Raw genomic sequence first — 12,189 nt, 5'->3', positions numbered from 1 at the left:
TCCCAATAATGTATGCATGCTTCGTAGCACGGGAGATTGGCAGTGTGTCCCAATAATGGATGCATGCTTCGTAGCATGGGAGATGGGCAGCCTGTCCCAATAATATATGCATGCTTCATAGCATGGGAGATGGGCCGCCTGTCCCAATAATGTATGCGTGCTTCGTAGCATGGGAGATGGGCCGCCTGTCCCAATAATGTATGCATGCTTCATAGCATGGGAGATAGACAGTCTGTCCCAATAATGTGTGCATGCTTCATGGCACGGGAGATGGGCAGCCTGTCCCAATAATGTATACATGCTTCATAGCATGGGAGATAGGCAGTCTGTCCCAATAATGTATGCATGCTTCGTAGCATGGGAGATGGGCAGCCTGTCCCAATAATGTATGCATGCTTCGTAGCATGGGAGATGGGCAGCCTGTCCCAATAATGTATGCATGCTTCGTAGCACGGGAGATTGGCAGTGTGTCCCAATAATGTATGCATGCTTCGTAGCATGGGAGATGGGCATCCTGTCCCAATGGGCAGCCTGTCCCAATAATGTATGCATGCTTCATAGCATGGAAGATAGGGAGTCTGTCCCAATAATGGATGCATGCTTCGTAGCATGGGAGATGGGCAGCCTGTCCCAATAATGTATGCATGCTTCATAGCATGGGAGATAGGCAGTCTGTCCCAATAATGTATGCATGCTTCGTAGCATGGGAGATGGGCAGCCTGTCCCAATAATGTATGCATGCTTCGTAGCATGGGAGAAGGGCAGCCTGTCCCAATAATGTATGCATGCTTCGTAGCATGGGAGATAGGCAGCCTGTCCCAATAATGTATGCATGCTTCGATGCATGGGAGATAGGCAGCCTGTCCCAATAATGCATGCATGCTTCGATGCATGGGAGATGGGCAGCCTGTTCCAATAATGTATGCATGCTTCGTAGCACGGGAGATGGGCAGTCCAGTGTGTCCCAATAATGTATGCATGCTTCGTAGCACGGGAGATGGGCCGCCTGTCCCAATAATTTATGCATGCTTCGTAGCATGGGAGATAGGCAGTCTGTACCAATAATGTATGCTTGCTTAGTAGCATGGGAGATGGGCAGCCTGTCCCAATAATATATGCATGCTTCATAGCATGGGAGATGGGCCACCTGTCCCAATAATGTATGCGTGCTTCGTAGCATGGGAGATGGGCCGCCTGTCCCAATAATGTATGCGTGCTTCGTAGCATGGGAGATGGGCCGCCTGTCCCAATAATGTATGCATGCTTCGTAGCATGGGAGATGGGCCGCCTGTGCCAATAATATATGCATGCTTCGTACCTTGGGAGATGGGCAGCCTGTCCCAATAATATATGCATGCTTCATAGCATGGGAGATGGGCCGCCTGTCCCAATAATGTATGCATGCTTCATAGCATGGGAGATAGGAAGTCTGTCCCAATAATGTATGCATGCTTCGTAGCATGGGAGATAGGCAGCCTGTCCCAATAATATATGCATGCTTCATAGCATGGGAGATGGGCCGCCTGTCCCAATAATGTATGCGTGCTTCGTAGCATGGGAGATGGGCCGCCTGTCCCAATAATGTATGCATGCTTCATAGCATGGGAGATAGACAGTCTGTCCCAATAATGTGTGCATGCTTCATGGCACGGGAGATGGGCAGCCTGTCCCAATAATGTATGCATGCTTCATAGCATGGGAGATAGGCAGTCTGTCCCAATAATGTATGCATGCTTCGTAGCATGGGAGATAGGCAGCCTGTCCCAATAATGTATGCATGCTTCGTAGCATGGGAGATGGGCAGCCTGTCCCAATAATGTATGCATGCTTCGTAGCACGGGAGATTGGCAGTGTGTCCCAATAATGGATGCATGCTTCGTAGCATGGGAGATGGGCAGCCTGTCCCAATAATGTATGCATGCTTCATAGCATGGGAGATGGGCAGCCTGTCCCAATAATGTATGCATGCTTCGTAGCATGGGAGATGGGCAGCCTGTCCCAATAATGTATGCATGCTTCGTAGCACGGGAGATGGGCCGCCTGTCCCAGTAATATATGCATGCTTCGTAACATGGGAGATGGGCAGTCAGTCCCAACGATGTATGCATGCTTCGTAGCATGGGAGATAGGCAGCCTGTCCCAATAATGTATGCATGCTTCGTAGCATGGGAGATAGGCAGCCTGTCCCAATAATGTATGCATGCTTCGATGCATGGGAGATAGGCAGCCTGTCCCAATAATGCATGCATGCTTCGATGTATGGGAGATGGGCAGCCTGTCCCAATAATGTATGCATGCTTCGTAGCACGGGAGATGGGCAGTCCAGTGTGTCCCAATAATGTATGCGTGCTTCGTAGCATGGGAGATGGGCAGTCTGTCCCAATAATGTATGCATGCTTCATAGCATGGGAGATGGGCCGCCTGTCCCAATAATATATGCATGCTTCATAGCATGGGAGATGGGCAGTCTGTCCCAATAATGTATGCATGCTTCATAGCATGGGAGATGGGCAGCCTGTCCCAATAATGTATGCATGCTTCGTAGCACGGGAGATGGGCCGCCTGTCCCAATAATGTATGCATGCTTCGTAGCATGGGAGATAGGACGTCTGTCCCAATAATGTATGCATTCTTCGTAGCATGGGAGATAGGCAGTCTGTCCCAATAATATATGCATGCTTCATAGCATGGGAGATGGGCCGCCTGTCCCAATAATGTATGCGTGCTTTGTAGCATGGGAGATGGGCCGCCTGTCCCAATAATGTATGCGTGCTTCGTAGCCTGGGAGATGGGCCGCCTGTCCCAATAATATATGCATGCTTCATAGCATGGGAGATGGGCAGTCTGTCTCCATAATGTATGCATGCTTCATAGCATGGGAGATAGGAAGTCTGTCCCAATAATGTATGCGTGCTTCGTAGCATGGGAGATGGGCCGCCTGTCCCAATAATATATGCATGCTTCATAGCATGGGAGATGGGCCGCCTGTCCCAATAATGTATGCATGCTTCGTAGCATGGGAGATAGGAAGTCTGTCACAATAATGTATGCATGCTTCGATGCATGGGAGATGGGCAGTGTGTCCAATAATGTATGCATGCTTCGTAGCATGGGAGATGGGCAGCCTGTCCCAATAATATATGCATGCTTCATAGCATGGGAGATGGGCCGCCTGTCCCAATAATGTATGCGTGCTTCGTAGCATGGGAGATGGGCCGCCTGTCCCAATAATGTATGCATGCTTCGATGCATGGGAGATAGGCAGCCTGTCCCAATAATGCATGCATGCTTCGATGTATGGGAGATGGGCAGCCTGTCCCAATAATGTATGCATGCTTCGTAGCACGGGAGATGGGCAGCCTGTCCCAATAATATATGCATGCTTCATAGCATGGGAGATGGGCAGTCTGTCCCAATAATGTATGCATGCTTCATAGCATTGGAGATGGGCCGCCTGTCCCAATAATATATGCATGCTTCGTAGCATGGGAGATGGGCAGCCTGTCCCAATAATATATGCATGCTTCATAGCATGGGAGATGGGCAGTCTGTCTCAATATTGTATGCATGCTTCGTAGCACGGGAGATGGGCCGCCTGTCCCAATAATGTATGCATGCTTCGTAGCATGGGAGATAGGACGTCTGTCCCAATAATATATGCATGCTTCATAGCATGGGAGATAGGCAGTCTGGCCCAATAATGTATGCCTGCTTCATAGCATGGGAGATAGGCAGACTGGCCCAATAATGTATGCATGCTTCGTAGCACGGGAGATGGGCCGCCTGTCCCAATAATGTATGCGTGCTTCGTAGGATGGGAGATGGGCCGCCTGTCCCAATAATATATGCATGCTTCATAGCATGGGAGATGGGCAGTCTGTCTCAATAATGTATGCATGCTTCATAGCATGGGAGATGGGCAGCCTGTCCCAATAATATATGCATGCTTCATAGCATGGGAGATGGGCAGTCTGTCCCAATAATGTATGCATGCTTCATAGCATGGGAGATAGGAAGTCTGTCCCAATAATGTATGCGTGCTTCGTAGCATGGGAGATGGGCCGCCTGTCCCAATAATATATGCATGCTTCATAGCATGGGAGATGGGCCGCCTGTCCCAATAATGTATGCATGCTTCGTAGCATGGGAGATAGGACGTCTGTCCCAATAATGTATGCATGCTTCGTAGCATGGGAGATAGGCAGTCTGTCCCAATAATATATGCATGCTTCATAGCATGGGAGATGGGCCCCCTGTCCCAATAATGTATGCGTGCTTCGTAGCATGGGAGATGGGCCGCCTGTCCCAATAATGTATGCGTGCTTCGTAGCATGGGAGATGGGCCGCCTGTCCCAATAATATATGCATGCTTCACAGCATGGGAGATGGGCAGTCTGTCCCAATAATTTATGCATGCTTCATAGCATGGGAGATAGGAAGTCTGTCCCAATAATGTATGCGTGCTTCGTAGCATGGGAGATGGGCCGCCTGTCCCAATAATATATGCATGCTTCATAGCATGGGAGATGGGCCGCCTGTCCCAATAATGTATGCATGCTTTGTAGCATGGGAGATAGGAAGTCTGTCACAATAATGTATGCATGCTTCGTAGCATGGGAGATAGGCAGCCTGTCCCAATAATATATGCATGCTTCATAGCATGGGAGATGGGCTGCCTGTCCCAATAATATATGCATGCTTCATAGCATGGGAGATGGGCAGTCTGTCCCAATAATGTATGCATGCTTCATAGCCTGAGAGATAGGAAGTCTGTCCCAATAATGTATGCGTGCTTCGTAGCATGGGAGATGGGCCGCCTGTCCCAATAATATATGCATGCTTCATAGCATGGGAGATGGGCCGCCTGTCCCAATAATGTATGCATGCTTCGTAGCATGGGAGATAGGAAGTCTGTCACAATAATGTATGCATGCTTCGTAGCATGGGAGATAGGCAGCCTGTCCCAATAATATATGCATGCTTCATAGCATGGGAGATGGGCCGCCTGTCCCAATAATGTATGCGTGCTTCGTAGCATGGGAGATGTGCCGCCTGTCCCAATAATGTATGCATGCTTCGATGCATGGGAGATAGGCAGTGTGTCCCAATAATGTATGCATGCTTCGTAGCATGGGAGATAGGCAGTCTGGCCCAATAATATATGCATGCTTCATATCATGGGAGATGGGCCGCCTGTCCCAATAATGTATGCGTGCTTCGTAGCATGGGAGATGGGCCGCCTGTCCCAATAATGTATGCATGCTTCGATGCATGGGAGATAGGCAGTCTGTCCCAACAATATATGCATGCTTCATAGCATGGGAGATAGGCAGTGTGTCCCAATAATGTATGCATGCTTTGTAGCACGGGAGATAGGCAGCCTGTCCCAATAATGTATGCATGCTTCGTAGCATGGGAGATGGGCCGCCTGTCCCAATAATGTATGCATGCTTCGTAGCATGGGAGATGGGCCGCCTGTCCCAATAATGTATGCATGCTTTGATGCATGGGAGATAGGTAGCCTGTCCCAATAATGTATGCATGCTTCGTAGCATGGGAGATAGGCAGCCTGTCCCAATAATGTATGCATGCTTCGTAGCATGGGAGATAGGCAGCCTGTCCCAATAATGTATGCATGCTTCGTAGCATGGGAGATAGGCAGTCTGTCCCAATAATGTATGCATACTTCATAGCATGGGAGATAGGAAGTCTGTCCCAATAATGTATGCGTGCTTCGTAGCATGGGAGATGGGCCGCCTGTCCCAATAATATATGCATGCTTCATAGCATGGGAGATAGGCAGTCTGGCCCAATAATGTATGCATGCTTCATAGCATGGGAGATAGGCAGTCTGGCCCAATAATGTATGCATGCTTCGTAGCACGGGAGATGGGCCGCCTGTCCCAATAATGTATGTGTGCTTCGTAGCATGGGAGATGGGCCGCCTGTCCCAATAATGTATGCGTGCTTCGTAGCATGGGAGATGGGCCGCCTGTCCCAATAATATATGCATGCTTCGTAGCATGGGAGATGGGCACCCTGTCCCAATAATATATGCATGCTTCATAGCATGGGAGATGGGCAGTCTGTCCCAATAATGTATGCATGCTTCATAGCATGGGAGATAGGAAGTCTGTCCCAATAATGTATGCGTGCTTCGTAGCATGGGAGATAGGCAGCCTGTCCCAATAATATATGCATGCTTCATAGCATGGGAGATGGGCAGTCTGTCCCAATAATGTATGCATGCTTCATAGCATGGGAGATGGGCCGCCTGTCTCAATAATATATGCATGCTTCATAGCATGGGAGATGGGCAGTCTGTCCCAATAATGTATGCATGGTTCATAGCATGGGAGATGGGCAGCCTGTCCCAATAATGTATGCATGCTTCGTAGCACGGGAGATGGGCCGCCTGTCCCAATAATGTATGCATGCTTCGTAGCATGGGAGATAGGACGTCTGTCCCAATAATGTATGCATGCTTCGTAGCATGGGAGATAGGCAGTCTGTCCCAATAATATATGCATGCTTCATAGCATGGGAGATGGGCCGCCTGTCCCAATAATGTATGCGTGCTTTGTAGCATGGGAGATGGGCCGCCTGTCCCAATAATGTATGCCTGCTACGTAGCATGGGAGATGGGCCGCCTGTCCCAATAATATATGCATGCTTCATAGCATGGGAGATGGGCAGTCTGTCTCAATAATGTATGCATGCTTCATAGCATGGGAGATAGGAAGTCTGTCCCAATAATGTATGCGTGCTTCGTAGCATGGGAGATGGGCCGCCTGTCCCAATAATATTTGCATGCTTCATAGCATGGGAGATGGGCCGCCTGTCCCAATAATGTATGCATGCTTCGTAGCATGGGAGATAGGAAGTCTGTCACAATAATGTATGCATGCTTCGATGCATGGGAGATGGGCAGTGTGTCCCAATAATGTATGCATGCTTCGTAGCATGGGAGATGGGCAGCCTGTCCCAATAATATATGCATGCTTCATAGCATGGGAGATAGGCCGCCTGTCCCAATAATGTATGCGTGCTTCGTAGCATGGGAGATGGGCCGCCTGTCCCAATAATGTATGCATGCTTCGATGCATGGGAGATAGGCAGTCTGGCCCAATAATATATGCATGCTTCGTAGCATGGGAGATGGGCAGCCTGTCCCAATAATGTATGCATGCTTCGTAGCACCGGAGATAGGCAGCCTGTCCCAATAATGTATGCATGCTTCGTAGCATGGGAGATGGGCCGCCTGTCCCAATAATGTATGCATGCTTCGTAGCATGGAAGATGGGCCGCCTGTCCCAATAATGTATGCATGCTTCGATGCATGGGAGATAGGCAGCCTGTCCCAATAATGTATGCATGCTTCGTAGCATGGGAGATAGGCAGCCTGTCCCAATAATGTATGCATGCTTCGTAGCATGGGAGATAGGCAGCCTGTCCCAATAATGTATGCATGCTTCGTAGCATGGGAGATAGGCAGTCTGTCCCAATAATGTATGCATACTTCATAGCATGGGAGATAGGAAGTCTGTCCCAATAATGTATGCGTGCTTCGTACCATGGGAGATGGGTTGCCTGTCCCAATAATATATGCATGCTTCATAGCATGGGAGATAGGCAGTCTGGCCCAATAATGTATGCATGCTTCATAGCATGGGAGATAGGCAGTCTGGCCCAATAATGTATGCATGCTTCGTAGCACGGGAGATGGGCCGCCTGTCCCAATAATGTATGCGTGCTTCGTAGCATGGGAGATGGGTCGCCTGTCCCAATAATGTATGCGTGCTTCATAGCATGGGAGATGGGCCGCCTGTCCCAATAATATATGCATGCTTCGTAGCATGGGAGATGGGCAGCCTGTCCCAATAATATATGCATGCTTCATAGCATGGGAGATGGGCAGTCTGTCCCAATAATGTATGCATGCTTCATAGCATGGGAGATAGGAAGTCTGTCCCAATAATGTATGCGTGCTTCGTAGCATGGGAGATAGGCAGCCTGTCCCAATAATATATGCATGCTTCATAGCATGGGAGATGGGCAGTCTGTCCCAATAATGTATGCATGCTTCATAGCATGGGAGATCGGCCGCCTGTCCCAATAATATATGCATGCTTCTTAGCATGGGAGATGGGCAGTCTGTCCCAATAATGTATGCATGCTTCATAGCATGGGAGATGGGCAGCCTGTCCCAATAATGTATGCATGCTTCGTAGCACGGGAGATGGGCCGCCTGTCCCAATAATGTATGCAAGCTTCGTAGCATGGGAGATAGGACGTCTGTCCCAATAATGTATGCATGCTTCGTAGCATGGGAGATAGGCAGTCTGTCCCAATAATATATGCATGCTTCATAGCATGGGAGATGGGCCGCCTGTCCCAATAATGTATGCGTGCTTCGTAGCATGGGAGATGGGCCGCCTGTCCCAATAATGTATGCGTGCTTCGTAGCATGGGAGATGGGCCGCCTGTCCCAATAATGTATGCATGCTTCGTAGCACGGGAGATGGGCAGCCTGTCCCAACATTGTATGCATGCTTCGTAGCATGGGAGATGGGCAGCCTGTCCCAATAATGTATGCGTGCTTTGTAGCATGGGAGATGGGCCGCCTGTCCCAATAATGTATGGATGCTTCGTAGCATGGGAGATGGGCAGCCTGTCCCAACATTGTATGCATGCTTCGTAGCATGGGAGATGGGCCGCCTGTCCAAATAATGTATGCATGCTTCGTAGCATGGGAGATGGGCAGCCTGACCCAATAATATATGCATGCTTTGTAGCATGGGAGATGGGCCGCCTGTCCCAATAATGTATGCGTGCTTTGTAGCATGGGAGATGGGCCGCCTGTCCCAATAATGTATGGATGCTTCGTAGCACGGGAGATGGGCAGCCTGTCCCAACATTGTATGCATGCTTCGTAGCATGGGAGATGGGCCGCCTGTCCCAATAATATATGCATGCTTCATAGCATGGAAGATGGGCCGCCTGTCCCAATAATGTATGCGTGCTTCGTAGCATGGGAGATGGGCCGCCTGTCCCAATAATGTATGCATGCTTCATAGCATGGGAGATAGACAGTCTGTCCCAATAATGTGTGCATGCTTCATGGCACGGGAGATGGGCAGCCTGTCCCAATAATGTATGCATGCTTCATAGCATGGGAGATAGGCAGTCTGTCCCAATAATATATGCATGCTTCGTAGCATGGGAGATGGGCAGCCTGTCCCAATAATGTATGCATGCTTCGTAGCATGGGAGATGGGCAGCCTGTCCCAATAATGTATGCATGCTTCGTAGCACGGGAGATTGGCAGTGTGTCCCAATAATGGATGCATGCTTCGTAGCATGGGAGATGGGCAGCCTGTCCCAATAATATATGCATGCTTCATAGCATGGGAGATGGGCCGCCTGTCCCAATAATGTATGCGTGCTTCGTAGCATGGGAGATGGGCCGCCTGTCCCAATAATGTATGCATGCTTCATAGCATGGGAGATAGACAGTCTGTCCCAATAATGTGTGCATGCTTCATGGCACGGGAGATGGGCAGCCTGTCCCAATAATGTATACATGCTTCATAGCATGGGAGATAGGCAGTCTGTCCCAATAATGTATGCATGCTTCGTAGCATGGGAGATGGGCAGCCTGTCCCAATAATGTATGCATGCTTCGTAGCATGGGAGATGGGCAGCCTGTCCCAATAATGTATGCATGCTTCGTAGCACGGGAGATTGGCAGTGTGTCCCAATAATGTATGCATGCTTCGTAGCATGGGAGATGGGCATCCTGTCCCAATGGGCAGCCTGTCCCAATAATGTATGCATGCTTCATAGCATGGAAGATAGGGAGTCTGTCCCAATAATGGATGCATGCTTCGTAGCATGGGAGATGGGCAGCCTGTCCCAATAATGTATGCATGCTTCATAGCATGGGAGATAGGCAGTCTGTCCCAATAATGTATGCATGCTTCGTAGCATGGGAGATGGGCAGCCTGTCCCAATAATGTATGCATGCTTCGTAGCATGGGAGAAGGGCAGCCTGTCCCAATAATGTATGCATGCTTCGTAGCATGGGAGATAGGCAGCCTGTCCCAATAATGTATGCATGCTTCGATGCATGGGAGATAGGCAGCCTGTCCCAATAATGCATGCATGCTTCGATGCATGGGAGATGGGCAGCCTGTTCCAATAATGTATGCATGCTTCGTAGCACGGGAGATGGGCAGTCCAGTGTGTCCCAATAATGTATGCATGCTTCGTAGCACGGGAGATGGGCCGCCTGTCCCAATAATTTATGCATGCTTCGTAGCATGGGAGATAGGCAGTCTGTACCAATAATGTATGCTTGCTTAGTAGCATGGGAGATGGGCAGCCTGTCCCAATAATATATGCATGCTTCATAGCATGGGAGATGGGCCACCTGTCCCAATAATGTATGCGTGCTTCGTAGCATGGGAGATGGGCCGCCTGTCCCAATAATGTATGCGTGCTTCGTAGCATGGGAGATGGGCCGCCTGTCCCAATAATGTATGCATGCTTCGTAGCATGGGAGATGGGCCGCCTGTGCCAATAATATATGCATGCTTCGTACCTTGGGAGATGGGCAGCCTGTCCCAATAATATATGCATGCTTCATAGCATGGGAGATAGGAAGTCTGTCACAATAATGTATGCATGCTTCGATGCATGGGAGATGGGCAGTGTGTCCCAATAATGTATGCATGCTTCGTAGCATGGGAGATGGGCAGCCTGTCCCAATAATATATGCATGCTTCATAGCATGGGAGATAGGCCGCCTGTCCCAATAATGTATGCGTGCTTCGTAGCATGGGAGATGGGCCGCCTGTCCCAATAATGTATGCATGCTTCGATGCATGGGAGATAGGCAGTCTGGCCCAATAATATATGCATGCTTCGTAGCATGGGAGATGGGCAGCCTGTCCCAATAATGTATGCATGCTTCGTAGCACCGGAGATAGGCAGCCTGTCCCAACAATGTATGCATGCTTCGTAGCACGGGAGATGGGCCGCCTGTCCCAATAATGTATGCATGCTTCGTAGCATGGGAGATAGGACGTCTGTCCCAATAATGTATGCATGCTTCGTAGCATGGGAGATAGGCAGTCTGTCCCAATAATATATGCATGCTTCATAGCATGGGAGATGGGCCGCCTGTCCCAATAATGTATGCGTGCTTTGTAGCATGGGAGATGGGCCGCCTGTCCCAATAATGTATGCATGCTTCGTAGCATGGGAGATAGGCAGTCTGTCCCAATAATATATGCATGCTTCATAGCATGGGAGATGGGCCGCCTGTCCCAATAATGTATGCGTGCTTTGTAGCATGGGAGATGGGCCGCCTGTCCCAATAATGTATGCCTGCTACGTAGCATGGGAGATGGGCCGCCTGTCCCAATAATATATGCATGCTTCATAGCATGGGAGATGGGCAGTCTGTCTCAATAATGTATGCATGCTTCATAGCATGGGAGATAGGAAGTCTGTCCCAATAATGTATGCGTGCTTCGTAGCATGGGAGATGGGCCGCCTGTCCCAATAATATATGCATGCTTCATAGCATGGGAGATGGGCCGCCTGTCCCAATAATGTATGCATGCTTCGTAGCATGGGAGATAGGAAGTCTGTCACAATAATGTATGCATGCTTCGATGCATGGGAGATGGGCAGTGTGTCCCAATAATGTATGCATGCTTCGTAGCATGGGAGATGGGCAGCCTGTCCCAATAATATATGCATGCTTCATAGCATGGGAGATAGGCCGCCTGTCCCAATAATGTATGCATGCTTCGTAGCACGGGAGATAGGCAGCCTGTCCCAACAATGTATGCATGCTTCGTAGCACGGGAGATGGGCCGCCTGTCCCAATAATGTATGCATGCTTCGTAGCATGGGAGATAGGACGTCTGTCCCAATAATGTATGCATGCTTCGTAGCATGGGAGATAGGCAGTCTGTCCCAATAATATATGCATGCTTCATAGCATGGGAGATGGGCCGCCTGTCCCAATAATGTATGCGTGCTTTGTAGCATGGGAGATGGCCGCCTGTCCCAATAATGTATGCCTGCTACGTAGCATGGGAGATGGGCCGCCTGTCCCAATAATATATGCATGCTTCATAGCATGGGAGATGGGCAGTCTGTCTCAATAATGTATGC

This window comes from Lissotriton helveticus, chromosome 5_1 (genome assembly GCF_964261635.1).
Source record: "Lissotriton helveticus chromosome 5_1, aLisHel1.1, whole genome shotgun sequence".
Classification (NCBI taxonomy): Eukaryota; Metazoa; Chordata; class Amphibia; order Caudata; family Salamandridae; genus Lissotriton; species Lissotriton helveticus.
This window is presented reverse-complemented; position numbering follows the sequence as displayed.